Source organism: Arvicanthis niloticus, chromosome 23, assembly GCF_011762505.2.
Source record: "Arvicanthis niloticus isolate mArvNil1 chromosome 23, mArvNil1.pat.X, whole genome shotgun sequence".
Classification (NCBI taxonomy): domain Eukaryota; kingdom Metazoa; phylum Chordata; class Mammalia; order Rodentia; family Muridae; genus Arvicanthis; species Arvicanthis niloticus.
The window spans coordinates 13867911-13894144 of record NC_133430.1 but is presented as its reverse complement, the minus strand read 5'-3'; the positions used below and the strand labels follow the sequence as shown (position 1 = coordinate 13894144).

The 26234-nt window shown below is 48.9% G+C and overlaps 1 protein-coding gene, 1 long non-coding RNA gene and 1 other non-coding gene across 4 annotated transcripts in view; all 3 read right to left on the bottom strand.

Annotated features, from left to right (window-relative positions):
- The window catches only part of Syne3 (spectrin repeat containing nuclear envelope family member 3), an 83190-nt gene extending 77150 nt beyond the window's left edge, over positions 1-6040 (bottom strand). The window contains exon 1 of the mRNA XM_076921272.1: positions 5887-6040. The gene's annotated coding sequence lies outside the window, so the exon portion shown is untranslated. The remainder of the gene's footprint in view (positions 1-5886) is intronic.
- A 15163-nt stretch (positions 6041-21203) lies between these two features.
- Positions 21204-26191, bottom strand: LOC143436811 (uncharacterized). 2 transcript variants are annotated; one of them, XR_013106626.1, is made up of 3 exons: positions 25893-26173; positions 24362-24498; positions 21204-22369 (listed from the first exon to the last, which is right to left on the bottom strand). It is a non-coding gene; the product is annotated as an uncharacterized LOC143436811 (long non-coding RNA). The 2 variants fall into 2 exon arrangements; XR_013106625.1 differs by having other exon boundaries at positions 21204-24498; positions 25893-26191.
- On the bottom strand, positions 24720-24994 carry LOC143437224 (small Cajal body-specific RNA 13). Its single transcript, XR_013106836.1, has one exon.
- Positions 26192-26234: the final 43 nt, after the last annotated feature.

Sequence of the window (26234 nt, the reverse complement as noted above, 5' to 3'; positions counted from 1 at the left end):
AGGAGGGCAGACCCTAGGGAACGGGAAAGAAGCCTAAGAAATCGATCCCTTTCTGTTTGGATAGGCAGTCTGAAGCAGCGGATCGTAGGTCCCCAAACATCCACTGCTGGGCTTTCAAGTGAGCAAACTTCACAGAGACCCAAGTAGAGCCTCCCATCCTAAAGAGCTGGTAATTATGACTGGTGAAGGTCAGACGCCAGCTCCTCCCATCGTGGAAGAAAGAGGCTTCCTCAGTGAGTCAGCTATGGTATTATTCTAGTAAATCTTTCTTGGGAGGGGCTCAGCCATCTCAGATCTCACATAAAACTTGTGGCTTAACTGGAGTTGTCCACCACTCCCAGCTCAGCCATGAGGGCTAGGGCCTAACCCAGTAAACCAAACTCCCCATCTGTGTGTGGCCATGATGTCACAACCATCAGCAATGGCATGGGGGCACTTGGGAAGGTAACTGTGTGAGAGAGAGCTTTGGGTGGGAGTCAGGAGGTCCATTCGTGACACTGAGGTACCAGTCAGGTACCAGTCAGGCTGGGGAGATGCCTCATCTGGTAAACTCCATGAGAGCCTGAATTTCATCCCTGGAAGCTACATTTTCATCAAAAAGGTGTGTGTGGGGTGGGGTGGGGGTGGTACACACTTGTAATCCCAGTACAAAGCAGACAGGAGGATTCCTTGGGTAGCGACAAAAGGAATACGTGGGCTCCTTGGCTAACCAGTCTAGTCATATCAGGCAAGACTCAGGTCAGTGAGATACCCTGTCTCAAAAATCAAGACAGCTCACTCCTAAGGAACAAATTCCCTAGGTTGGTCCCTGTCCTAGGTTGATACACACACACACACACACACACACACACACACACACACGGCAACTATATCCACTTATGGAGACTCAGTTTCCCTGTATGTAAGATTATAGGCTCGGACAAGGTTATCTAGACTATCCAGAGTAAAAAAACTTCTGAAATTCTTGTACTCTCTGCTGCAGCTGTCACTTCTAAGCACAAGTTGAACATCCCTAATCTGAAAAAAAAATGGGAAATACTCCAAAATCCAGAACGTTACAAGCGATACCATGATGCCACACTTGACCTTGAGAGCTCAAAACACAAAGGCACTAAAGAATATCTTCCGCACAAGGTACCTAGGACACACACACACACACACACACACACACACACACGCCTCTCCAGAGGGTGGGCTGGAAGAACACCTTCTGATAGGAACAGGGGAGGTCACTAGGAATCTGAGGGTGTGCCAGATACACCTGGACAAAACCAGGCAGGCCTTGGGTGCAGCCCACCTCTGTCCTGCAGACAGCACATCCTGTGCATGGGGTGGGTGTGGTCAGGCCGGGCTGTCAGCTCAAGAGATGCCTGCAACCTGACAGCTGCAAGGACACCACCCATCTGTTTTCTACAAGGCCATTTCCCTGTGGCCTGCCAGGCTGGGCTGGCCAGACTTTCTGCTTCTCGGGAGTCAAAAAACAATGTGTTCCCAGCCCAGCATGTGAAAAATGGAAGAGCCATCTTTCAGTTCTCACTGCGGGTTCTCTTGGCCTCCCATCACCTGAGAGGAAATCTAGAGCAGAGTGCCCCTTCTCCATGAACCCGATTCCTCAACCACAGCAAACCAGGACTGACTATACCAAGGGGTATACAGTCTGGGGATGAATTATCATGCAGGATGAGAAAAAGCAGCTGCCTCAGAGGACTTGGAAACAAGACTCCGAGCCAAGCTCGTGTACTGCCTTCGGTGATGTTTCTGTTCATGAGTCACCTTGCACACGGTGGCTCTCCAGACTTCTTCAAAATGAAAACTGCCAAACCAGAGTCATCTCAGGCATGACACCTGTGCTTCCTTCACCTGTCCTCAGGAGGAGGCTGAGATCCCAAGGCGTCAGGCTAGTGTGACAGGTGGTATCCTTATGAGAGTCATGCCCAGGTGTGGCCAGCCACTGTGAACTCTCCTCCTTGTGTACAAGCCACGTATGTTGACCTTGGCCAGGGCACTTCTCTGGGTTGTTAAACCAGCCAGCTGGACCAGGTGATCTGAGGTTCCCTCCCAGCTCAAAAATGTCAGAATTTTATGATTTGGAAGTGTAAATCATTAGGTCAGAACTTTTAATACATTCTGTTTTTAATTTGTGATTCCCGGCTTTGCCACTGTCAAGTCTTGTAGAACGAATAAAGGAGGAGGTTGTGTCTCTGCAATAAAAGGAACTCGTGTGTCACACAGCGGGGCTTGTATTTGCTTTTATAAACCCAGCCGGATGACCGAGTCCAATGAATAATTCTCTGAAAGAATCTGAGCATGCTCATTACAAATTCAATTTCATTTATACTGTGCAAGACGGGGTATAATGACAACTATGTCTATTTACAATGATAGAATATAAAAATATTTTAAAAATACACGGAGATGGCCTAGTGGATAAAGCACTTGCAGGCAAGCCTGCTAATGTGAGTTCCACCCCCAACCCCACATGGTGGGAGGAAAAACCAGCGTCCTGAAAGTTGTTCTCTGACCTCCACACGTGTCATGACAGGCATATGCATTTACATACAATAAGTAAATGTGACAAACATTTTATATACTTTTGAAATACACACACAGAGAGAGAGAGAGAGAGAGAGAGAGAGAGAGAGAGAGAGAGAGAGACAGAGAGAGAGAGACAGAGACAGAGACAGAGACAGAGACAGAGGAGCCCTGTACTGAGCTGAACAGAACGGAAAGGACCCTGCTGAGAAGGGAACAGGCTCATCCCTCAATAGTTACCCCCCAAACAGCCACACTGGCTCACACTGGCATCCCTTTGCTACTCTCTTAAGCTGGACACAGCGAGGCATGTCTATAACCCCAGGAGTCTAGAGCTGAAGCATGAGAGCGTGAGCTCAAGGCCTGCTTGGTTTACATATGGAGACGCTGTCTCAAAATAACAAACTCGGCCTAAGAACATAGCTGAATTGGTAGAGTGCTTGCACAGTGAGCAGGAAGGCCTAGCTTTGATTCTCTGACACCACATAAGCCAGGTGTGGTAACACATGCCTGTAATTCTACCACAGGGGAGGTAGAGACAGGAGGATTAGGAGTTCAAGGTCCTTCTCAGCTTGTAGACTAGGGCACCCTAGTGAGGTCCAGGAGATGCAATGTTGCAAAGGCAGTAAAACAAACAAGCAAGGGTGCAAGGGCAAGTGCTGCCGCCTCTGGTCTGCCCTGTCCCCTAGGCTCTGGCGAACACTGCCCTGACTTATCTTCTCAGACACCCTGGAAGGGATTGGCATCACATCAGAGAAGAGCAAATCAGGGCTTCATATTTAGAGACCTGTTCCCAGCTGTTTCCTAGCCGCACAGTCTCAGGCATGATCAATAAGTCCAAAGCTAAGAATCCTGAGGTTGGGAGGTACCATGTCCCTTATTTCTGTCTGCTCCCCCTGGGTCCTATCTTGGTGCCAAACATGTATTTATGTTATAGGTAAGGTGGGAAACGTTCACAATCCATTTTTTTTTTTTTTTTTTTTTTTTTTTTTGGTTTTTCCGAGACAAGGTTTCTCTGTGTAGCTCTGGCTGTCCTGGAACTCACTCTGTAGACCAGGCTGGCCTCGAACTCAGAAATCCGCCTGCCTCTGCCTCCCAAGTGCTGGGATTAAAGGCGTGCGCCACCACCGCCCGGCCATATTTCATTTCTTTCCATCCGCAACTTGATGCTGACTAGGATCCACCTGATCTGCAGTTTTTCCAATGACTAACACATAATATTGTCCTCAGATTGTCCAGGACAGGGTGTGCGAAGGAATCAACAACATTGAGCCAAAGGTCTGGAGTTCAAATCCTGGATCAGCCACACAGCCAAGTAGATAGTAGTATCAGTCTCCTCACCTGTGGGATGCTAATGCCGGCTTCCTTGTGCCCTGCCAGGGGACACAGGAAGTATATACTAATCCTAAAACTCCACAGCCACACCTGAATGCCTCTACAGGCTCTCTGTGATCTCCCTCCTTCCCAGAGTCAAGGACAAGCTTTCAATATTGAAAGGACCTCAGGGAAGTAATCCAGAGCACGGACTGTTTAACAGATTTGGGGAAATCGAGGCAGAGAGGAAAGGGGCAGAACAGAGAAGATGCCAGGTGTCACGATCAAGCCTCCCACCCACAACCCAAAACACAAGATCGCTCATCTTTGCTCTATCCACACCACACAACACACTATGAGTCTCTCGCCTGCTGCTCATATGCCTCATGACACAGGGGCTGTGGGGAGCTGGGGTGTCCCTTCTCTGAAGCCAACAGGTGAGCCCAGGGTCACATACTCAGGTGAGGCCAAAGTGACCATCTGATCTGGCCACTTTTATTCTTATAGCAAAATGACCCAGGGTCCAGAGGCTTCTGGGCTTACAGACTCCACAGTCATTTGGAGGCAATGTTTCCCTGCCCAGTCATGTCTTCCAGTGTGGCCACACCAGGATCCCCAAGCAACCACAGGTCTCTGTATCACTAGGCAAAGGGACTACCCAGGCAGGGCTGAGTCCATAGTCACTAAAGCCCCCAGGGGGGTGGACAGTTGTTCCCATGGAGACAGAAAAGCTCTGCCACACCCTGAGATCTTTGCAGGTCTGAGGGGACAAACGATCCTGGGTTCTCATCTCTCCCTCAGTGACTCCAGATATAAGGCCTCCTGGTACATTCTTACACAGCCACCCCCAGAGGGGCCTCTCTGGCTCCCGGGGAGCAGCTTGGCTCAGCTGTAACTGTCAGCAGGCCTGGGGAATGTGCGAGCCCACGTGTGCTAGAGTGTCCCTCTGGGGCACAGTTCACAGGAAACCCAGCAAAACAGCCCGCTGGCACAGATAACCTTCCTACCTCCCAGCTCCTGCCCCCTTTGAGCTGTTGGCTCCTCCCCACTCCCCCAGCAAGAGGCAAGGCAAAGTAAGCCTTGAGAGCCAAGTTCCTGCGCAACACGGATCTTGCCTGTGCCGCCTTGAGAAGTCACGCCCCCTTTCTCTGCTTGTTTCTTCTCTTCTGGATACATGAAAGTACAGTGTGGCTGCAGGACCAGCGTGACACACTGGTGTTGAGGACAAGTCGCTTTTTCCCACCCACGAAGGATGGGGTGTGGCACTCCCCTTTGGCACTAAAGTTACCCCACAAGCATACCCTGGCTATCCATTATAGAAAGAAGCCATCTCTACAGAGGTGAAGCAGGGCTCCAAGACACTGGGGAAACATCCCAGAGCCAAAGAAGTTAAATGTTACCAACCCTGGGCTGAATTCACCACTTTTCAGTTTTGAAGCAGGGGCCAGCCAGGCGGTGGGACACCCACCCAGGGAATGGACTCCAGATCTGACTTCAAGTGAAGCCAACATCTGAGTTCCCCTTAGAGAGGTTGGATGGGGATCAGCGAGGCTGTGCCGCTGGCCCAAGGCTGCACAGCGAGGTAGGTGACTGAAGAAAACGGAGCGCCCCGGTGCCACTTCCCTCCTTCCTCACTACGCGCTCTCAAGCTCTCCCTGGCGAGCTCGTAATCCTCAGAATGGGACATTCCGGGCCCTAGGGACCTGTGAGTTGGCAAGTCTGCCAGTCTATAGAGGCGAAGAGGGGAGGCAGAAGAAGCCACCTGGCCCCAGGGACGTGCAGCCCCAGGCACTGCGGCGTCTAGGGGCCGAGACTCTAGGGTGCCCAAAATTTCGCTGCGGGTGGAGCGGTTGCATTTGAACCGAAGCTCCGCCCGCCCGCAGCTGTCACGCTGGCCGCCGCCCCCGCGCGCCTCCCCTGCTCCCCAGACTTCCCGCGGCGCCGATCCCCGGGGACGCGTCAAGACAGGGGTACGCTGGGGACCCGGGCGCGACCCCCTGCTGTCCCCGCGTGGCCTCCCACCGCCATGACCTCACTCACCCTGCACGGAGCAGTCAGAGCGCGGAGCCTCCGGCGGCTGGGCCGAGTCCCTCCTGCACCCTGCGTCCCGGGCGGCTCCGGGGCGGGGCGGGGCCGGGTCAGGGCGGGGCGGGGGACACCGCGACTGCCCCGCCCCCTTAGGGACCCGCCCGGAGCCCCGCCACACTGCAGATGGGGAACCAGGGCGGAGGACGAACCTCACCGCTACAGTTCTCAAACCTAAAGTTCAGGAGGGCGGGAATACTGTGTCCATGCCAATCTAGAGGGTCTCCGGACCCTATCCGGGGTCTTCACCTGCTTCCAGCCATTCCAGGGAGTCGTGGGGAGCACCCAGGAGAGGGAGGCCCTCGGGAGGATATTATCTGTCCAGACTTGGGGAGAGGGTCAGAGGATGGCAGGTGTTACCCTCACAGAGCAGAGCTAGGGACACAAGCAACAGCACCAAATAGAAGAATGAAATGACACCCATCAGTCAACCCGATAGAGACGCTCTACCCATCCCTTCCCACTCTCCAGTCCACTAGCCAGCCACACCGGGTGGAAACTTCCCAGTAAGTCCAAGGCCAAGAAAGTCCATCTCTTTCTGCAGCCCTAGCCTCGTTCACCGCCCCCGACCCTCCCCCAGCATCCTCCCATGCCATTGGTCAATCCCTGTTTCAGGCTCCACCCACTTAACCTTGTTTCAGAACAGATAGTGAGAGTCTTCCCTGCCTCTGGGCCTTTGCACTTGTAACTGCCTAGGGCCAGTCTAACTCCACCTGCGGGATTTCCTCGTAGCCTCCTCCGGTCTCCCCTCTCCTCTCTCCTCCGACCTTGTTCAACAAACAAAACAAAACACCCTCAGGCTCCAGAGTTAATCTCTTTCAGGCAGGCAGTAACAAATCCCTTCCGACTGAGTCTATATCTTCTGAAGGAAGCGCCTGCTGCTAAAGAGAACACAACTTGGAAACCTAGTTCCATGTGAGAGTCTGTCTTCATGACCCAGGCTTGACCAGTCCACTTAATGGATAACAACAGAGTCTTCAAAACAGGTCCAAGGTCAGTCACAGTGTCCTCCTCTGTGGTTTCTTAGCAGAGCTGGCTAAGTGTAAAAGCTACTTTCCTAAGGAGATTACATTGTCATACGGAACCAGAGAGTACTGGAGTGTGTGTGTGTGTGTGTGTGTGTGTGTGTGTGTGTGTGTGTGTGTTCTGGGTTGAGGAAGAGGCAGAGTTAGGTAAAGCTCACGCTTAACCCTGGAGGGGGACCCAGTTTGATGCAGAATGTCAGAGGCTCAACCACGCCTTAGCTGGAACCCATTCATTAAGTCATAATTACTCTGATAAGATCTACACAGGTCCTCCCCTGGTCTAGCACCCCTGGTCCAGAGTCCATCACAGAGCTGCTGCATGCCCCAGAGGGTTACCACAGCCAAGCAAGCTGTGACTAACAGTTACTGTAATTCTCACCTTTGGAAAAGGCTTTTGCTTTTCAGAAGGCTTTTAAAATGTATCCCTTTGTTAAATCCTTACTACCATCCTCCAAGCAGTTTAGGAGAGTGTAATTAGCTTTGTCTTAAAGGAAAAGCCAGGCACTGAGGGCCCAGAGGCTTTGTTCTGGGATAGAGCTGGCTCTGCCCCTGCTGTGAATGCTGGAACAAGCAATTGGCCCTCTGAAGTCCCAAACCTGCAGTGAAAACTGACCTAGCAGTCGCTAAGAAGAGTCTTTAATCCCAGCACCTGGGAGGCAGAGGCTGCCAGATCTCTGAGTTCAAGGTCAACCTGGACTACAGAGGGAGTTCCAGGGCAGCCAGGGCTACACAGAGAAACCTTGTTTTTGTTTGTTTGTTTGTTTGTTTGTTTTTGTTTTTTTTTTTCGAGACAGGGTTTCTCTCTGTAGCCCTGGCTGTCCTGGAACTCACTCTGTAGACCAGGCTGGCCTGGAACTCAGAAATCCGCCTGCCTCTGCCTCCCAAGTGCTGGGATTAAAGGCGTGTGCCACCACCACCCGGCGTGAAACCTTGTTTTGCAAAGCAAAAATAAAAACAAACCAATCCACAAGCAAACAAACCGGAGTCTACAGTATCAGTCACCCCAATTCACAGCCCCTAGCTGGTTACTCAACCCCAGTTCCCTCTTCTGTTAAAAGGGTCTAATCTAATAACAGACACTTGTATGGTTCTATACCTGGTGTCCTGAGGACTGCTTGGTAGGAGCAGTTGAATTGCGGTTCTGAGTCTGATATGATGGCCAGGGTCTCTGGAGTATCGCTATGCAAGGCTTTCAACAACCTTCTCCAGAGCCAGTCATATGCTAGTCTCTGGGACTGAGGGGAGGGGCTGTCCTTTCCATGGCTAAGCCTTTCAGAGCAGTAGGAACCCAGACTCCAAGCCTTGACTTTCTATTGTGTAGTAACTGAGTGAGCCAGGTAACCCCTTAGAATACTGGAGAGGGCAACAATGATGTTGCACAGGTAAAAACATATAAAAATGGTAAAATATGAACTGCAGAATGCCATCCGATATTGAAGTGCTGAGGAGACTATTCAGTGGGTAAGTCCTAGCTGGGCAAGCATGACGACTTGAGTGTTCCTCACCAGTGTTCCCATAAAAGCTCAGTGCTGTGGCACGCACCTGAAGGCAGTGGAGGCAGGGGACGTGGACTACAGGGGCTCTCCAGCCAGCCAGTCCAGCTGAAACAAGCTCCAGGTTTCAGTGAGAGACCTTGCCTCAAACAAACAAGGTGGGACAGAGGCAGACACTTAGTATATGGTGACCTCTGGCCTCTACATGGAAACATACATGCACACACTACAAACACACACACACACACACACACACACACACACACAAAGTGTTGCGTATACATTTATAGGTTATTATCTTTGACTTGATGCTTTTTGTAACACTCTCTTTGCTTTTCTTAAGGCTGATGTGTACGTCCATCAAAACCAAGACTTCACTGTGTATAAGTATTTATTGATCCCATGGTTCTGGGTGGAGCACACTGGGCTGGCTACTCCCACACCACAGCTTATTTTAAAATATACATATTTTAGTCGTGGGAATTTAGCTCAGTGGTAGAACATTGCCTAGCATGCACACAGACCTGGTTTCTATCCTCAGCTCCAGTTAAAATTAATATATATACACATATTGATTTTTTGAGACAGGGTTTCTCTGTGTAGCCCTGGCTGTCCTGGAACTCACTCTGTAGACCAGGTTGGCGTCGAACTCAGAAATCCGCCTGCCTCTGCCTACCAAGTGCTGGGATTAAAGGCGTGTGCCACCACTGCCGGGCTAATAAAATATTTTTTAAAAAACCATTTCTTCATTTAACTGAAGGAGTTGTCCAGTGCCACAGTGAGCACGTAGAGGTCAGAGGACAACTTGCGGAAGTCGGTATGTATCTTTTACCATGTGGGGCCTGGGGATCGAACTCAGACCATAAGGCTTGGCAGCAAACGCGGTTAACCCTGAGCCACCTCCTTTTCCACTTCGCAGCAGCCCACGCATTTGGAAGAAGCCCCGAGGACGCTGTACAAGCGTGGGGCGAAATTCGCAGCTAGGAAGGCATTAACTGCTGCTACATAGTTTTAAAAAACGTATCTGGAAAGAAAATTCTGGCAAACGGCTTGGGGAGAGCCCCGTTGTCATCTCTGGAATTGAGCACAGGAAACCCCGCCCGAGGAGGCCTCCCTTTCAGAGGCAGCTTGGAGAGGCAACCGCAAGAAGGGGCACTAAAATTATGCCTTTCGGAAATTCTGACTCACTCGCTGTGTGGCTGTTTGTGCAAGGCAAAAAATGTCTCCGAAAAAGTGAAGTTTCCACTGCTCCCAGCCCTTCCTCTGAGCCTGCATCTCCACCAGCACTCAGGGGAGGCCAGATCCGCTAACAGAGCACAGGGAGTTCTTGGTCTGCTACACACTGGCAGCTGCTTAGCCAGCCTCCCCAGCAGCTCCTACGTTCTGTAGGTGTGATTTCCTGTTTGTTTATGTGTTCAGCTTCCACAGGAGATTAAGGGGAGAGGGGGGGAAAGTAGGGATGGCCTGGCATTGCTTGCTTATACAGTCCTTTGTATGAATGGGTAAAACCGAGGCAAGTGGTACCCTGTCCAGAAATCCCGGGAGTGTCAGTGGTGTCCTGAAAACATATAGTCCCATCTCCTGTCTCCTGTCTGCCTTCTCTTTCAGTGATGGGTTATACAATAGCTGTTGCCTGGAAGTTATGCAAAGCTCTCACTGGGGCGTCTGTCCTGTTCTGGGATATCCATTTCTGGAGTGCCCAGGAGATCTGGTTCTCATCCCTACTCTGCTCTCCGCAATCTTTAAAAAATAGTTTTGTTTCTATGTTAGAGTTTTTACAAGCGTTACTTTATAGCTTCCCACTGGGGTCCTGCAGGAGCCCACTGCCCTGGTAGGTTCAATTCTTCCGGTAAATTGCCTTCCCTGTGCAGCAGCCTCGCACAGCTATCTCTCTGCCCAGCATTCCATGCGACTAGAGTACCGCTGACTTGCCTTGCTTTCGTGTTTTCTGTGTGTGTTGTTTGTTTTCTTTTGTTTTGTTTTTGATTTTTACTTTAGGGTCTTGTGTTTATTCCACAGCGGTGGGGACCAATCCTAGAGCCTCCTGCGTGCTAGACAAGCACTCCACCGGTTGAACCATGTCCCCATCCCTTGCCTTGATTTTAGAACGTGAGAATACAGTGTGAGGATATGCAGGGCTGGGTTCTGGAGGGTCTGACTGGGTTCTAGACTCGTTTCTGCCATGTTCATAGATTTGTTTTCCTCGTGGTTGTTTTTTCCTGCCAGAATCTTGCTACTCTGTAGCCCTAGCTGTCCTTATACAACCCAATCTCTTCTGGAATTTGTGGCAATCCACCTGTCTCAGAGCCTCCCAAGGGGTTATCCCTATTCTAAGCAATTTTTAAAAATGGATTTTTTGCTTAGTTAGCATCAGACATCAACTTGACACAATCCAGGATAATGTAAGGGAATTTCGGTTGGGAGATTCCCTCCATCAGGTTGGTCTGTGAGCATCTTCTTGATGATGGCACTTTGGGAGGTAACTCTTGGGCAGGTGGTCCTGGGGTGTATTATGAAAGCTGGCTGAGCAGGAGCCAGTGAGCGGCGTTCCTCAGAGGTTCCTGCCTCTTTTCCTGCTTGAATCCCTGCCCCGACTTCTCTCAGTGATGGACCCTGACCTGGAAGTATGAGCCAAATAAACCCTTTCCTGTCCAAGGTGCTCTTGGTCCTGGAGTTTATCACAGCAACAGAAGCAAACTAGAACAATTTTTATCGTTAACTGTATAAGATGCCACGGAGTTGGCAGAGCACCTGCTGAGCATCCGTGATGCCCTGATTAGATGCCCGGGACTGCATAAAACAGGCATAGTGGTACATGCCTGTGTTCCGGCACATGGAAGTTGGGAGCAGGAGAATGAGAAATTCAAGGTCATCCTTGGCCACACAATGACCTTGAGGTTTACCTGTATCAAAATAAGATGTTCTGTTAGTATACAAAGAATGGGTCTCATTGTAACACTTCTTGCTCACTCTATTTATATATTATATAATTACATTATATTATATATATTTACACTTTGTTCTGCTACACACACACTCCAACTCTGGGATCCACCCTCTTGCTGGTCCCTTCTGAGTTTTTCGGGTCTGTGACAAGAGAAAAGTGGAAAAGACCATCACTCACTTACCTCTCCAACTTAAGAAATTGTGAAAAGTCTCAGGACTGGAAATGGCTCATCAGTCAAGAACACGGACTGTTTTTTCCCAAAGTACCTGGGTCCTGTTCCTAGCACCCACATGGTGGCTCATAACCATCTCTAACTCCAATTCCAGGGGCTCAGATGCTCTCTTTTGCCTTCCCTGGGCACCAGGAATCCACATGGCACACAGACACACATACATGAGGAACATCTTTACACATAAAATTAAAAATTTAAAAGTGAGAATCTTGATCTTGTTACACACACACACACACACACACACAAAACCCACCATTCACTGTGACTAGACATTACTGCTAAGTTTCAAGGAAATAAAACATGCTAAAATGTCGTTGATAAACTTTAATTCTGAACACGGAAAGCCTTCTGGAGGAGGCTTCCTGTACGTCTCCTAGAGAGTATCCAGCGCTAAGCTCTCTGCTCCCTCTGGCTTACTTTAAACGTGTTCAACTATGTGCTTTACTTTAAGATAATTGTAAACTTACATGTAGTTACAAGACCTTGCATAGTGCCTCTTCCTGCCCAGTTCCCCTGCTGCCAGCATCTTGTAGAACAATGATAGGGTACCACAGGGAGGGCACTAACATCAAGACAAAACATTCTGTCACCGCAAGCTGCCAGCCTGCCCCATCTGCTTCTTTTAAACGCTGGAACCATCAACCAAACCATTCTCCTTTCTGTGGGCTTTCCCTCCTCCCCCCTCCCACACCCCCCATTTTAAGACAGTTCTCTCTACTTCAGAGTCTGCACTCTGGAGAATGAGTGAGGCAGGAGGATTTGGCGCTCAAGGTCAGCCTGGGCTACATAATGAAACCATGACTCAGACACATACAGAATGAAATCTTTTAGGGTTGGCTCTTTCCACTCTTTAGTGTGAGCAAGTAGTTAACATATTCCCCCTGCTGAGTCCTGGCCCATGGTATGGATGAATGCTGGTTTAATCATCACTATACGGAGGGACATTGGGTTGCTTCTGGCTCAATGCTCTTTGAGAAGTTGCCCTGAGCTCACTGCGCATGCGCCCACCCATCTTCGGTTGTTTGGTATAGTCCCCATAGGCAACCCCACCCCACTATGTTCTTCCTAATTGTTTATCCCTCCAGTGCACTAACTAGGGGATGTTTGTGTGCCAGTAACTGCTCTGGGCTGAGCTCTGAGTTGTGGAAATCCAATAAAAACAAATTACATGTTCCTGCAGAGCGTGTGGGGGTAGCAACACAGGAGCACGTGAGGTACTGAAAAAACAGCAAACGCCAGGTTGTGCTGTTCTGTGCCATGGACTTCCTGGAGGAACCTAGAGACAGAAGAAGCAGAAGACCTGTGTGTCTGAGGGAAGGCCCTCTGCAGATTGTGGGTTGTGCATTAATCTTGGATAATGGAGAATACTAAAGATACTTTGCCTTTACTGAAGGCTTACCACGAGGCAAGCAGTACTCGAATCTTTTGCCTGTACCACTGCTCTTCCTGGGAGCCTTGACTGTCATCTCACTAGTAAGGGAAAAGAGAACGTAATCCCTTGCCCACCGTCACGCAGCTATCACGTGCTCAACCAGATATACAATGGCAGGCAATATACCCAAGGGTCCTCCCTCATTCTCACCTCACCCCGTGTGTGTGTGTGTATGTGTGTGTATATGTATGTGTGTATGTGTATGTATGTATGTACGTGTGTATATGTATGTATGTGTTTGTGTATCTGTGTGTACTTGCGTATGTGTGTATATGTATATGTGTGTACATGTGTGTATGTGTTTGTATGTGTGTATGTGTGTACATATGTGTATGTTTATATGCGTATGTATGAGTCTATGTATGTGTATGTGTGTATATGTGTGTGTGCACGTGTGTAAACTAGAGGTCAATGTTGGGATGCCTTCCTGAATCACTTCTTCACCTTATTTTATTTACTGCAACAGGGAAGATTTCTGTACCCTAAATCTATTTCTGCTAGAGTAGCCCTAAGAGCTGGCTGTCTCTGCTTCCTGGCATGGGTTTAGGTGCCCAGGGAGACTGGCAGCTTTTCCTTAGTTTCTGAGGATCTGAACTCAGGCTCTCACACTTATGCAGCAAGCGTACCTGCGAGCCTCTCCTCAGTCCCCACAGTCCGTCCACGCTCTTGTTTATTTGTCGTTTTGTCTTGTTTTGTTTTTCCAGACAGGGTTTCTCTGTGTAGCCCTGGCTGTCCTGGAACTTGCTCTCTAGACCAGGCCGGCCTCGAACTCAGAGATCTGCCTGCCTCTGCCTCCCACGCAATTAATCACTATATTTAAAAAAAAAAAAAACTTTCTTCCCCTCCCCCCTTGTTTTATGTGTATGAGTGTTATGTCTGCACCACTTGTAGGCCCGGTGCCCACAGAGACCCGAAGAGGGTGTTGGATCCTTTGAAATTGTAACGGGGGATTATAGGTGGCTCTGTGGTTGTTGGGACCCAAACCCAGGTCTTCTGCAAAAGCAACACGTGTTTTTAATGCTGAGGCATCTCTCTGGCTGTAACTTTTTTTATTGTCTTTGTGCACGCTGTGTGTACAGGGCAGGGGTTGTGCAAGAGTCATCAGAGGAACTTTCTGGAGTCAGCTGGAACCTTCTTCCACCTTTATGTGGGTTCTGAACTCCGGTCGTTAGGCCTTGTATAGGGAGCATCTTTACCGGCTGAACCACCTCACCAACCTCTTAGTCACTCAAATTCTGTGTGGTAGCCATGGCAGAGGACCATGAGTAAATTCCAATCTGTTTCTTAGGTGGTATTTCCACACGGCGCTTTTTTTTCCCCCCCGAAAATGTTAAAGTTTGTTCTGGGTCAAGCTTATTGATAAGATAAAGTAAGCTGTGGAGAAACGAGGGCTCTGGTAACACAGAGAAGTCACTTGACGGATCTGGGGCCTGAGAGCATGCGCTGGGCTCACCACCTCAACTGTGCATGCGCAAGCCGAAGTCCTCTGGTCATGTTTATTATCTGCCTGTGTAGCAAGAAAACAGAGCTTTGGGTTGATGGCCCGGAGCGTACAGGGCCTCTGAGCCCGACACACATAATGAATGTGGTTTTGTTTTCTCGGAACTGCTGGGTACCAGGAAAGTCTCGTCCCTGCTCAGCTTTCTCCTTGGTGACTAAACATGAAATGTGTGTTCACTGCGCTGAAGGTCGCCCACCCTCCCCGCCTTATCATTAATATTTAAACAGCAGCACACTGCAGGCCTGGCCTGCTCCTTTTTCTTTTGAAATCCACAATGCAGACTTCATATTATCAATGTTTCCAGCCCTGGGGGGATTGGCAGAGCAAAAAAGCTTCCAGGATCAAAGCCTCCTGACTGGGTTCTTCTCTGGGCCTCACACACCTTTAGCTGGTTGGGCAGGGCCAGATGTCTTATCTCCCAAGGCTCGCACTCCCAGGAAAGGGACCACCAGTTCTCGCTGTCTCCGCAGGATCATGCAGCACGTGGGCCATGAATTTGAAGATCTGCCCCAATGTTTCCTGCTCTGATAAACTGAATCCCAACTCAGATCCTTGAAACAGAAACCAATTCAGGAAGAGGATATCAGCGAGGAAGGGTCTCTGCTAGGTGGGAAAAGGAGAGTTTTGGTGTTTGCTCCCTGGAGACAACAGTTTTCAATGTCACTAGAGCGTTTCTCTTTGTTTTCTGAACCTGTGATAATATTAGAAGCGGTGTGATAGGCAGGGTGCCCAGAAAACAGAGGGAGGCCCAAGAGCCCAGCCCCGGCTGACTCCCAGAGGCGTGGCCTTGGCATCCTAGTCAGGCCCAGAAAATCCAGGCAGGCTTTGTGATACTTCATGCATCCACAGACAAACAGGCAGGCGCTCTTGAGCTGGGTGGCAGGGCTTACAAGTGTCAGATAGGTCCGCGTGAGAGCTGAGAGTGACCCGTAGGGTGCTGTCCCCACAGCACAACACCCTTTACCATCTTCATCAGAGCAGTTGTGACTGCCTGTAACAGTCTCTCAAAGGGGTTGGGGTGGGGGTTGCTTCCTTGTGGGAGGAGAGGGGCTGGGAAGAGTAGTCAGAAAGAACCCCGCGTGAGATTCCAGCTCTTCCTTCTTATACCTCCCTGCCAGGCGTGTGTAACTCTTGGGAGACGAGAAAGTGTATACAGTGTGGAAGGGTAATTGAAGGGGCGTGGGGCGGGGCGTGGGGCGGGGCGTGGGGCGGGGCGTGGGGCGGGGCGTGGGGCGGGCACAACTCCATATATGCAGCTATGGAGAAATTGTCACCTGGCAGTGGTGGCGCACACCTTTAGTCCTAGTACTTAGGAGGCAGAGGCAGGTGGATTTCTGAGTTCGAGGCCAGCCTGGTCTACAGAGTGAGTTCCAGGACAGCCAGGGCTACACAAAGAAACCCTGTCTCTGGAAACAAACAAACAAACAAACAAACAAAAAAAAAAAAAAAAAAAAAAAAGAAAGAAAGAAAGAAAAGAAAAAGAAATAAATAAATAAATTGTCAGCCATGCTTGGGTGAGACTTTCCAGTGCTGTGGGTGTTTGGGGTCACTCACAGTCCTATAAATAACCCCTCAGCCATGCTTGTTAACTAAACTAAGTCCTTGGTTCCCCACAGTATTCGTTAGCGGAATAGTGCTTTGGCCCATCTCTGGTGCCCTATGGGGTTCTCATCTCCCCAAGAAGTGTTCAGAAGTGTTCACTCAACATTGACCAAAGTGCAATATGAGTATAAAATTGTCAAAGAATTAAAACAGTTTAAAAAGGGAAACTATGATAGTCTGTTCCTCTCTATCTTGCTCTGTGTGGACACGTGGTATACTCACATGCGTGCACATGCACATATGCACATGGAGGTCAAAGGTCAACATTTGGGTGTCTTCCTCAATCACTCTTCATCATATTTTTTTGAGGCAGGCTCTCTCAACGAATGTGGATCGCATCGATTGGCTAGTCCACTGGCCAACAAGCTGTGGGGAACCTCTGTCCCCGTCTTCCTAGCTCACGCTACTGTGCAAGCATTTTATGTGCATGCTGAGTATTGAGCTCAGATCCTCCTGTCTCTGTGGCCAGCAGTGTATCCACTGAGCCAACCCCAGCCTCATCTTGATCATAATTCTTGGTTAGGTGGGAACCTTCCTGATGGTGAAGACCAAGTCGCACTGTAATAGCCTAGCTTCAGGGAACTTTAGAGTCTGGCTGCTGACGACTGGCACCTGACCCAGACAGAAAGCATGTTTTCCAAGTGGTTGTTGCAAGCCTTCAAAACTGCAACTGCCCAAGACTTAAAAGACCTTTGATTCTAAATCTCCTCCACGGTGGAGTGGGTACACAGAAAAAACAGCAAGTGCCACTCAAGATACATTTCCTGGTGAACAGTCATGGTCAGCAGGCAGAAAACAAGTCAAGGGAGAGACAAACAGAAGGTACACCCGAGCCAGGCAGTGGTGGTGCACGCCTTTAATCCCAGCACTTGGGAGGCAGAGGCGGGTGGATTTCTGAGTTCGAGGCCAGCCTGGTCTACAGAGTGAGTTCCAGGACAGCCAGGGCTACACAGAGAAACCCTGTCTCGAAAAACCAAAAAAAAAAAAAAAAAAAAAAAAAAAAACAAAAAACAAAACCAACAACAACAACAAAAAACCCACAGAAGGTTCGGCACTAAGGTCCTGCAAGCACGGTGCAAAAGAGGCAGCTTCTTCAATCCTGTGCAAATTCTTGCTTGTTATTGACACATGTGGGGAAAATGGCTGGGCCCTCTGTTTACTTCACAGGTTTTCTGGATACTCTAGAACACAGGCTCACACACAGGGGCCACTCACAGCTGGAAGACATATGGCAATTTCCTCCCAACTCTTTCCATAGCTGAAAAAGCAAGTGGCCACCAGTGGTCAGGAACCGGTCTCCAGCCACACTTCCCTTTCGGTCCAAAGCAGGAAGCCTGGGCCCTCACCTGGCCTTGCTGTGGCTTGGGTGTTTTCCATCTCTGTCTTTCTCTCCTTCCTCCTTTCCAATCTTCATGGCCGTCCTTCCATAAGTACACAGACCCAGGGTTTTACTCTCTGGCCTTTCTCTCCAGGACCATGCCCACCTCTGTTATTGGTCAAAGTAATTTTATTCTACAGGCAATCGTGGAAGCAATCTCCTCTTTCAGCTGTAACCTGATGGTTTAGATGTCCCTCAGGTGCCTTGAGAATCCTGATGCTCTGTCTTGTGACGGCCCATCCTCCTCCCATTTCCCCCAAATTAGCAAGGAGCCAGCAGGGCTGACCAGAACCTCCAACCAGACAATCACAAATGGTGCCCTTCCCTTCTGCATGGCTTCTGCTCTGCTCCCATGACCTCACCCCCACCCCAGACTAGAATAGTTCTACCTCATTTACAGTCGCCTAGCTGGCTGCTCTGTGGGTTCAGCTGCCATCAGTCTGTGCTCAGAGTTCCAACCAAATGCTCTCCTGACTGGGGAGCTGGAGAATTTTTAGAATTCTTCCTCCTGAGGAAAGCTTCCGTATCAGACTCTGAGCCATGTTCAGCATCTCTTACAAAAAGTACCTGCCTTTCCCAGAGTACTCCAAGGCCTGCATCCCTCCCCTGATTGTTTCCTCTTTCTGGAATTTTCTTCCCACTCCGTTTGATTTTTTTGAAATAGTTTATCTGTGTAGCACTAGCTGTCCTGGAATTCACCCTGTAGACTAGCCTAGCCTGGAATTCAGAGATCTGCCTGCCTCTGCCTCCTGACTGCTGGGATTAAAGGTGTGTGCCACCACCACCTGGTAGAATTTTTCTCCCTTTTCCATGGAGACTCTCTTGAGTGACAGCCTCAGGGTCATCCCTTTCTCTGGCTCCTGAAGTGCTTCTGTCAGGTCCTGCCAGTTCTTAGTGACATTCTTGCATGTGTCATTGCACAACTATGAGGTGTTCAGGACTGGGCAGAGTAGTTTTTCTCCTAATGTCCTATCTAGCATGGCAGCAGGAGCTGTGGTGTCTGGGAATTGAAGTGAGGGCCTTGTGCATGTATGGATGTAAAACCATAGTATATGCAGGATTCAAAGCTATTTGCGGTCTCAGGCATCCTCTGGAGTGTTGGGAGAGGGGGTAGTATATTTTGAGTTTTATACTTTGGAACTTGTAGAGGTACTGTCCTGAATTGTTGGCTGTGTTTTGTGTCCTTTATGTTCCAATTACATACTGAGCAGACCCTACAGGCCAGGGACAGTGAGAAGGCATCAGGCGATACAACGGATCCTGCCTGGGAACCCACAGGGGAATGGGCGAAGCATAGGAAATACATAGGAGGAGAACCCACATTTCTGAGAAGTGGGGGCCGAGCAGCCATCAAGGGTCATGTCAGTCTTGTTCTTCAGTGCCTGCAGCTGTGCAGGACCGGTGCTGGACTGCAGGGGATGACGGTGATCTCTACACCTCTTGGTGGGAGGGGTCTCCATCAGGTCTACTGTTGTCTCAACAAACCTGCTGTGGTTCAGTTAGGAAAAGGACTCCATGCAGGTAGCACTCAGTCCCTCACACTTGATGACTGGTATCCATGGACAGACAGGAGGGCCTTACACAAAACTGTTCCTCCAGCATCATGAGAGAAGAAAGCATCCATCCAGCCCCTTAAAATTTGTTTGCTCATTTGTATTTTTTTTTTTTTTTTTTTTGAAGCAGGGTCTCTAGTCAGCCCAGGCAGACCAGTACCCCATGATCCTCCTTGTTTACACCTAATGTTTCCAGAATGTTCTTTTCTGCTTCGTTTTGGTTGGGGAGCGTCGGGGTGAGGATAGTGGGGTCTCACCTACTTCTGGCCGGCTGGAACTCAGCATATAACCAAGAATGACCTTGAATTCTGATCTTTCTGCCTCCACCTCCTAAGTGCTGGGATTACAAGCATTCACCATCACACCCCATGTCCTGCAGTGTTGGGAAATGAATTCAGAAGTTCCTGCCTGCTAAATAAACATTCTGCCAACTGAGCCTTGTGTACCCCTTTAAAATCTCAGAATATCTGCCGACTTTTAAATCTCCCAGTGACCCTGTTACATATGCCACTTTAGACTCTAATAGAAAGCATGTGAGTTAACCACTCCACAGGATAGGGTCTGTCACTGGGAGAGCACAAATCTGGGCCACAAACTGATTCCCAGACTACATTATCAGCGCTGCTCCAGCTTCTGTAAAGATGGCAAGCTAGTGCCCCCTGCTGGCCTTACAGGATAAGGCAGGAGACTCACTAAAATGCTCAGTTCTTCCTCTCCCCACCCCTTGAAATGAAGACTCTTAATATTTTTTTTCCCACAAGCAACAATTTCCTTAAGGTTTGTTTTTCTTTTTTTTTTCTTTTTTTTTTTTTTGGTTTTTCGAGACAGGGTTTCTCTGTGTAGCCCTGGCTGTCCTGGAACTCACTCTGTAGACCAGGCTGGCCTTGAACTCAGAAATCTGCCTGCCTCTGCCTCCCAAGTGCTGGGATTAAAGGCGTGCGCCACCATCGCCCGGCAAGAGAATTCTTATTAAAGCCGAGAGTAGTACTGCACACCTTTAATGGTAGTACTCGGGAGGCTGAGGCAGGAGGATCACAATGTGTTACAGGCCAGTTTCAAGGCATTCAGGGTGTATGTGTGTCTGTGTGTAAGGGGGTGGGAGCAAGGGAGACCCACAGGATCTTATCTTCAGCTCCCCTAGGTAGTCTAGCACGTGTATGAATTATCTCAGGCTGTAGCTGTGGAAGGTGAAGACAGATGTTCAGATGGATAGGAGGGTTAGAACTAACCAGGGCTTCACAACAGGGCTTTGGCATTTTATATCTTACCGGGCTACATTTTCAAAAATACAGCATGTAGGGTTAACACATGTTATTCTTCTGGCTAAACAGGTAGAGAAAAAACTGGTTTAAAGACCCCTTTCCCAATCTTCTTTGAAAAGTTATATCTCCTCATTCCTAGCCCATCCACCCTGGCAGAAGCCCTGGGGTAACTTCTTTCTTGTCGAGGGGAATCCTGTGTGCAGTGGGACTTTCGTGATAGTGACATTGTTTTGAAAGCATGAAATTATCCAGCTGAAAAGGTTTGGGGAATGCTGAGTGAAATTCTGACTCAGCAGGAGTCAGAGGCTGTCACTCCTCAGAAGAAAACACTCTTCCCACGTGTTCTTGTGACTGAGATCATCAGAGGGGCCCTTGGCCTCGTGACACTGACTGGCTCCTTGCTTTTTATGCTGTGGTCTAGGCTCCTCCTAAGTCTTTGGGAGCCAATGAGTGACCAGACACTATCTGCTGTTAAAACCCAAACCCAAACAGCAAAACAGCACTGCATATTAAACAGGCAGTAGGGGAAAAGAATTTGGGGGAGTTGGCTTACTCTTTCCCCATGTGGGACCTGATGATAGAACTCAGGTCTCAGGTCACCAAGCTTGCAGGCTCTTTTACCTCTGAGCCATTTTGCTCATTTAATTCATATATATAATATTAATAGCAAACTTATAGGAACAGCACCACAGAGGACAGACAATATTAAAAACCTGTACTTGTATGCAAGACACCTCAGAAGGTATAGTGAATGGATGAAATCTGCTGCATGATAAAAATGTTACAAACACCATTTAGTTGCCATCAATAAGAAATTTACTTTAAAAAAAAAATCCAAATGCTGGCATTGTCCAAAAAAATGCAACAGGTTTATTTATAAATTTTAAAAGTTGAACTGTTGAAATGTGTTCACTGACACACTTTGCTTGCATTAATGTTTTACATCTTGCATTTATATTAAAAATTCACACACAAATGAACGAGGAGAAGCTGCCGATACCTGATTCTGTCCCCTATGTTTCCACCCCCAATCATATACTTGGGTATGTTTTGACCCCATGGAAAAAGTATCTAACATTTAGAACTACTACTGATAACAGGAAGAAGAGGGAATTTTTTTTTTCTTTGAGAATGAAATGTTTCCCGGAATAACGTATGCGGCATGCTAACTGGATATCTTCTGGCATACTTGTTACATGTTTGGCATGGATAGAACACAGGTTGGTGTCTTCAAAAAGGCCAACCAGTTAGGCCTTACTTGCTTCCTTCAAAGCACCAATAGCTGCACTTTGGAAGCGCAGATCTGTTTTTGAAGTCCTGAGCAATTTCTTCCACGAGACTCTGAAAGGGGAGTTTGCGAATCAGAAGTTCAGTTCAGTTTCACAAAGTGCTATAGTACCGGGCCTGCAACCATGAGGTTTCTTCACGCTCCAGTAGAGGGCGCACTCTTGCGAGTGGTTTTTGTGGCCAGTTGTTTTCTGAGTGCTTTCTCAAGGGTGGATTAGCCTGCAGTCGGCTTTGTAGGAGAGTCATGGTATGGGCACCTCCTTACATTACCTTCCTCTGCTTCTCCTGGAGCTCCCCAAGCCGACGGCCGCAAACACCCCATTTAATTCTTAATTCAACTTGACAGGAAACCTTTCCTTTTACACTCGGTGTCTAGTAAGTTTCTCAATAAAACAAAGTCTGACAGTTGTACAACTTTAAGACATATAGGCTGGGTGTGGTGGTTCACACCTGTCAGTAACTCCGGCGTTTTGGATGCCAGAACAGTGCTGCTGAGAGGACAAGCGCACAGAGCCACACCTTGCACCTAGGCTTCCTGTAAAGTTCAGATGGATTTGTGTACACAAAAGCTGTTTGGAGAACGAAATTCACAATATGTACACAGAACAGAATCACACTGAGGCAACTGCTCCAGAGGGAAACAACTCCACACCACTCCAACGAAGCTGGAAATATACACAACCTTCAGGGGCCATTCTCAAAAACACAAGGAGAGAAAATAGAAGCCTGGGAAAATTCAAGAATGAAAACTCAATACTCGGTATGCTTAGGACTAGGACCCAGGACCACATCCTCATACTCCAAATCCCAGGATGGCACTTCAGCTCTTCACAATGCATACCTTCTCTGTGGTCCATCCTAGGCTGAACTAATCCAGTTGCAGCACACTATCTCCACATACGCAGTCACTCCTGGTTCAGACAAAGCCAGGAGAACGTGTGCCAGCCAGAATCCTCTGATGTAGGGAATAGGTTATCCACAACTAAGATCAGTACTTTAAAAGCCAGGGCTTCAAGGCAGGGCAGTACACACCTATAAGCCCAGCATTCAGGAAGCCAAGGCAGGAGGATCTGATCTCAGGTCTGACTAGGCTCTAAGGGCAAGGCTATCACAAGAAACGTAACAAAAATTAAACCGTAACCAAGCAGAAAATAAAATATAAACTAACTGTGTTGCAGAGAAAGGGAGTCAAAATTCAAAAGGCATTGCTACCTCTTGGGAAGGCTGACTCTGCCTGCGTTTCCACGTGCCATTTAGCTGTTGTCTGGGCATCAGGTTAATGGCGGGGCTGAGGTGATACCCTCCTTCAGTGTCTCACAGGAGTGGGTCAGGCTTTAGCTCAGTTTGTGGGTTTCTGGGTCTACGAGCCATTTTTACTGTAGGAATGTTTGGTGGCTCCACCCCTGTGACCCAGAGAGCCACATTTCTCTCAGGGCAGCACCTTCAAAACTCTGGACAGCAGGGCCAGACACACCTGTCTCCTGGTGTGAGCCCACCCAACCCCCTTTTTAATTTTTGCTTACTGTGTAAGAGTGTTTTACCTGCATGTGTCTGTGTACCACATGTATACAGTGCCCCAGAGGCCAGAAGAGGGAGTTGGATTCTCTAGAACCAGAGTTACAGAAAGTTGTGAGCAAGAGGTGGGTGCTAGGAATTGGACTCGGGACCTCTAAAAGAGCGGCCAGCGCTGTTAACTCCTGAGCCATCTCTCCAGGCCTAATTATATAGTTTTGCCCATATCCTAGGACCCCTGAAAGCAAACTCCCATCCTGCTTCCCCACTGAGGATACACACACACCACGGTGACACACATGTCCAGAGTGCAATTCTGACGACTGTACTTTTTTCAAGATTTCTAAAGCAACAGCTTAAAAAGTGTTACATCTCACACACACACACACACACACACACACACACACACACACTTTAAGACAACTTTATTAATATGTATCCTTGATTGGACTGGAACTATGTAGACTGAGCTGGCCTCGAACTCAGATCCATGTGCTTATACTTCCCAAGAGCTGGGATCAAAGGCGTGTGCCACTACGACCAGCCAGCGGCACTGCATTTCTGAAAAACGGGCTTGGCAATCTTCCCAGTTGGTTAATGCTGTATGACAGCTGTATTAGATATCTGACGACTTAAGAGAGAAAACTCTTTCCTAGGCCAACTAACTGTACATAAAGCCAGAATGACAGCTCAGTCTTCACTGTCACCTTGACAGGATGTACAATCATCATAAAAACTCTTCAGGATATCTATGAGGATGTTTCCTGAAAGGTTTAAGTAGGGAGGACCCGCTGACCCCTGCAGGATGGGGACCTGGAGCCAAGGAGCAGCATTCATCTCTCTACATCAACTGTGGATGCCATGTGACCAGCCACCTCAAGTTCCTGCCAGCATGTGTTCACGTCATGATTTCTACACCCTCAAGCTGGGAGACAAAGTAAACCCTAACTCCCTTAAGCTGTTTTTTGTTGTTGTTATTGTTGTTTTTGGGTTTCTTCTGGCCAGGAATTTTATTACCGCTAATAGTTAGCAACATGTTGTTTGTCATGATTGTTCTATGTCCAGGTCCCCAGAGCACTCTGCAAATTCTTTCCCTTCACCCCGTGAGCACCAAAGCCAATCAGACCGTTTGGAGTAGACAAGACACATGGCTTCCCAGAAGCAAATTGCCAGTATTTATTTATTATTTAAAGTAAAACGACTTACAGCAATGTGAATAAAAGCTCACCGACGCTGGGGGCGACTCTCTGTCATTAAGTACACAAATGCTTGACTTTCGGAGCAGCTGTTTTACCTCCGTATTTCTTGTAAACATCTTTGTATGGTGCCTGGAATCAAAGGGTCTGCAAAATAACAAGATCTTAGTTTGGGGCTTGCCATCAGAAAGAACAGGAATCAACACAAATAACAAGGAATCCGCCAGGCGGTTCCCTCTGTCTTCAGTTTGCATGGCTTGGGTTTCCCACTGAGCCATGACTTAGCAGGCTCCAGGGCTCACACATGTGAACTCTCACTCCCCAGGCGCAAACAGGCCACCTCTTGCAACAGCCTTAGGAACTTGAGGTTTTGTAGCAGTACTTAGTGTCCAACAGAAACCGCTCCGTCTGCTAAACAATATCTTGACTGCAAAGCTTCTCTGACTGTTGGTGGATCGACAATGACACGGCACAGCCATTATCACCGTGGCAACAGTACCCAGGACCTATCAGAGGAAAATTGCACATGGGACCGCTGGCTCTCGAGCAGGCATGCCTCAGCTTCCTCTGGAGTATGCTTTCTCTGCAAGTCTGGTGTGCTCTAGGGTACCACCAACCCAGCGCAGGGCCAAGACTACAGATTAGATAGCAGGCCACTGAGGCCTGCTGGATCCACGTGCTACCAGTGTGAGCACCGACCGTCTGGGGCTCTGTTCTAGGGGGAAGTCCACATCAAGCAATATAAAAAATGGAGAGAGCAGAGCAAAACGACGCGCCTGCTCACTCTTCTGCATCATCCCCAGGAAATGTGCAAGCACTCCACCCATCATCACCTTCTCCTGAACTCACTGACAGAACACTCTCATTACTACTGTCTGTGCATATGCTGGGGGTTAAACCCAGGACGTCACTTACACCAGGAAAGCCATCTATCTACTAATGAGCTATAGCCTCATATTTTCTGTTTTCCCTCTTAGAAAGGTCTCGCTATATGGCCCGGGTTTATTTAGAACTCTTGAGTCCAACAGAGCCTCTTAGAGGCAAGGCACTTTGCAGACAATGGCCACAGGGCCCAGCAACCCACCAATTTTCCTAGTTCTTTCAATTAAACCCTCCTGACCCCAGCAACAAGGGCTTATGTGGGCAGAGGGGTTACCGAGCCCCCAAAGCCAGCTGTCCCACGACTAGAGAGCACTTTACACGTTTCTACGATAAAGAACACTCTAGAGGCCAGGGAGATGGCTGGGCGTGTCAAGGGCCTTTACCCTGCAAGCCAGAGTTCCATCACTGGGACCCCTTAAAAAGGGCGGAAGTAGAGACCTGACTACCCAAAGCTGTCTTCTGACTTCTACTCACACGCTGTGGCAGGTGCACGCACGCAGATCACACATAAACAGTAATTATAATTTTTAATGCTAAAAAATCATTCTAGAGGAAGAATCCCACGTGAGGCAGCACGACAAGGCTTGGCTGTCTACATGCATGGCGGGTCCGAGGCTGGAGCCCCAGGCAAGCCAGGCCACGCCAGGTTCGCGGCTCACCTCAGATGGTGAGGCGTAGAGGTCCACCACCTCTCTGGTGCACGCCATCGCAGGACTACCGGCCGCGTAACGGCGGCAATCGGGTACCGCAAACGGAACCGGAAGCTGCGTCTGGACGTGACTCCTTCCCGGCGTGCCGCGGGCGGCAGAAGCCCCGCCTTGCGCCTATCTTATCGTCCTGGAGAACCCGGACAGGCCTGGAACTCCCGCAGGAGGAAAGCCGTCTTCCTGTAGTCACGCCTCTTAAAGTTCTTCACTGATGGACGTCCAATTTGTCCAATCAACACGCAAAGCGGTCGTTCATGCTTACTCGCTAGCCTGCAGGACGCGGCTCCCATAAGC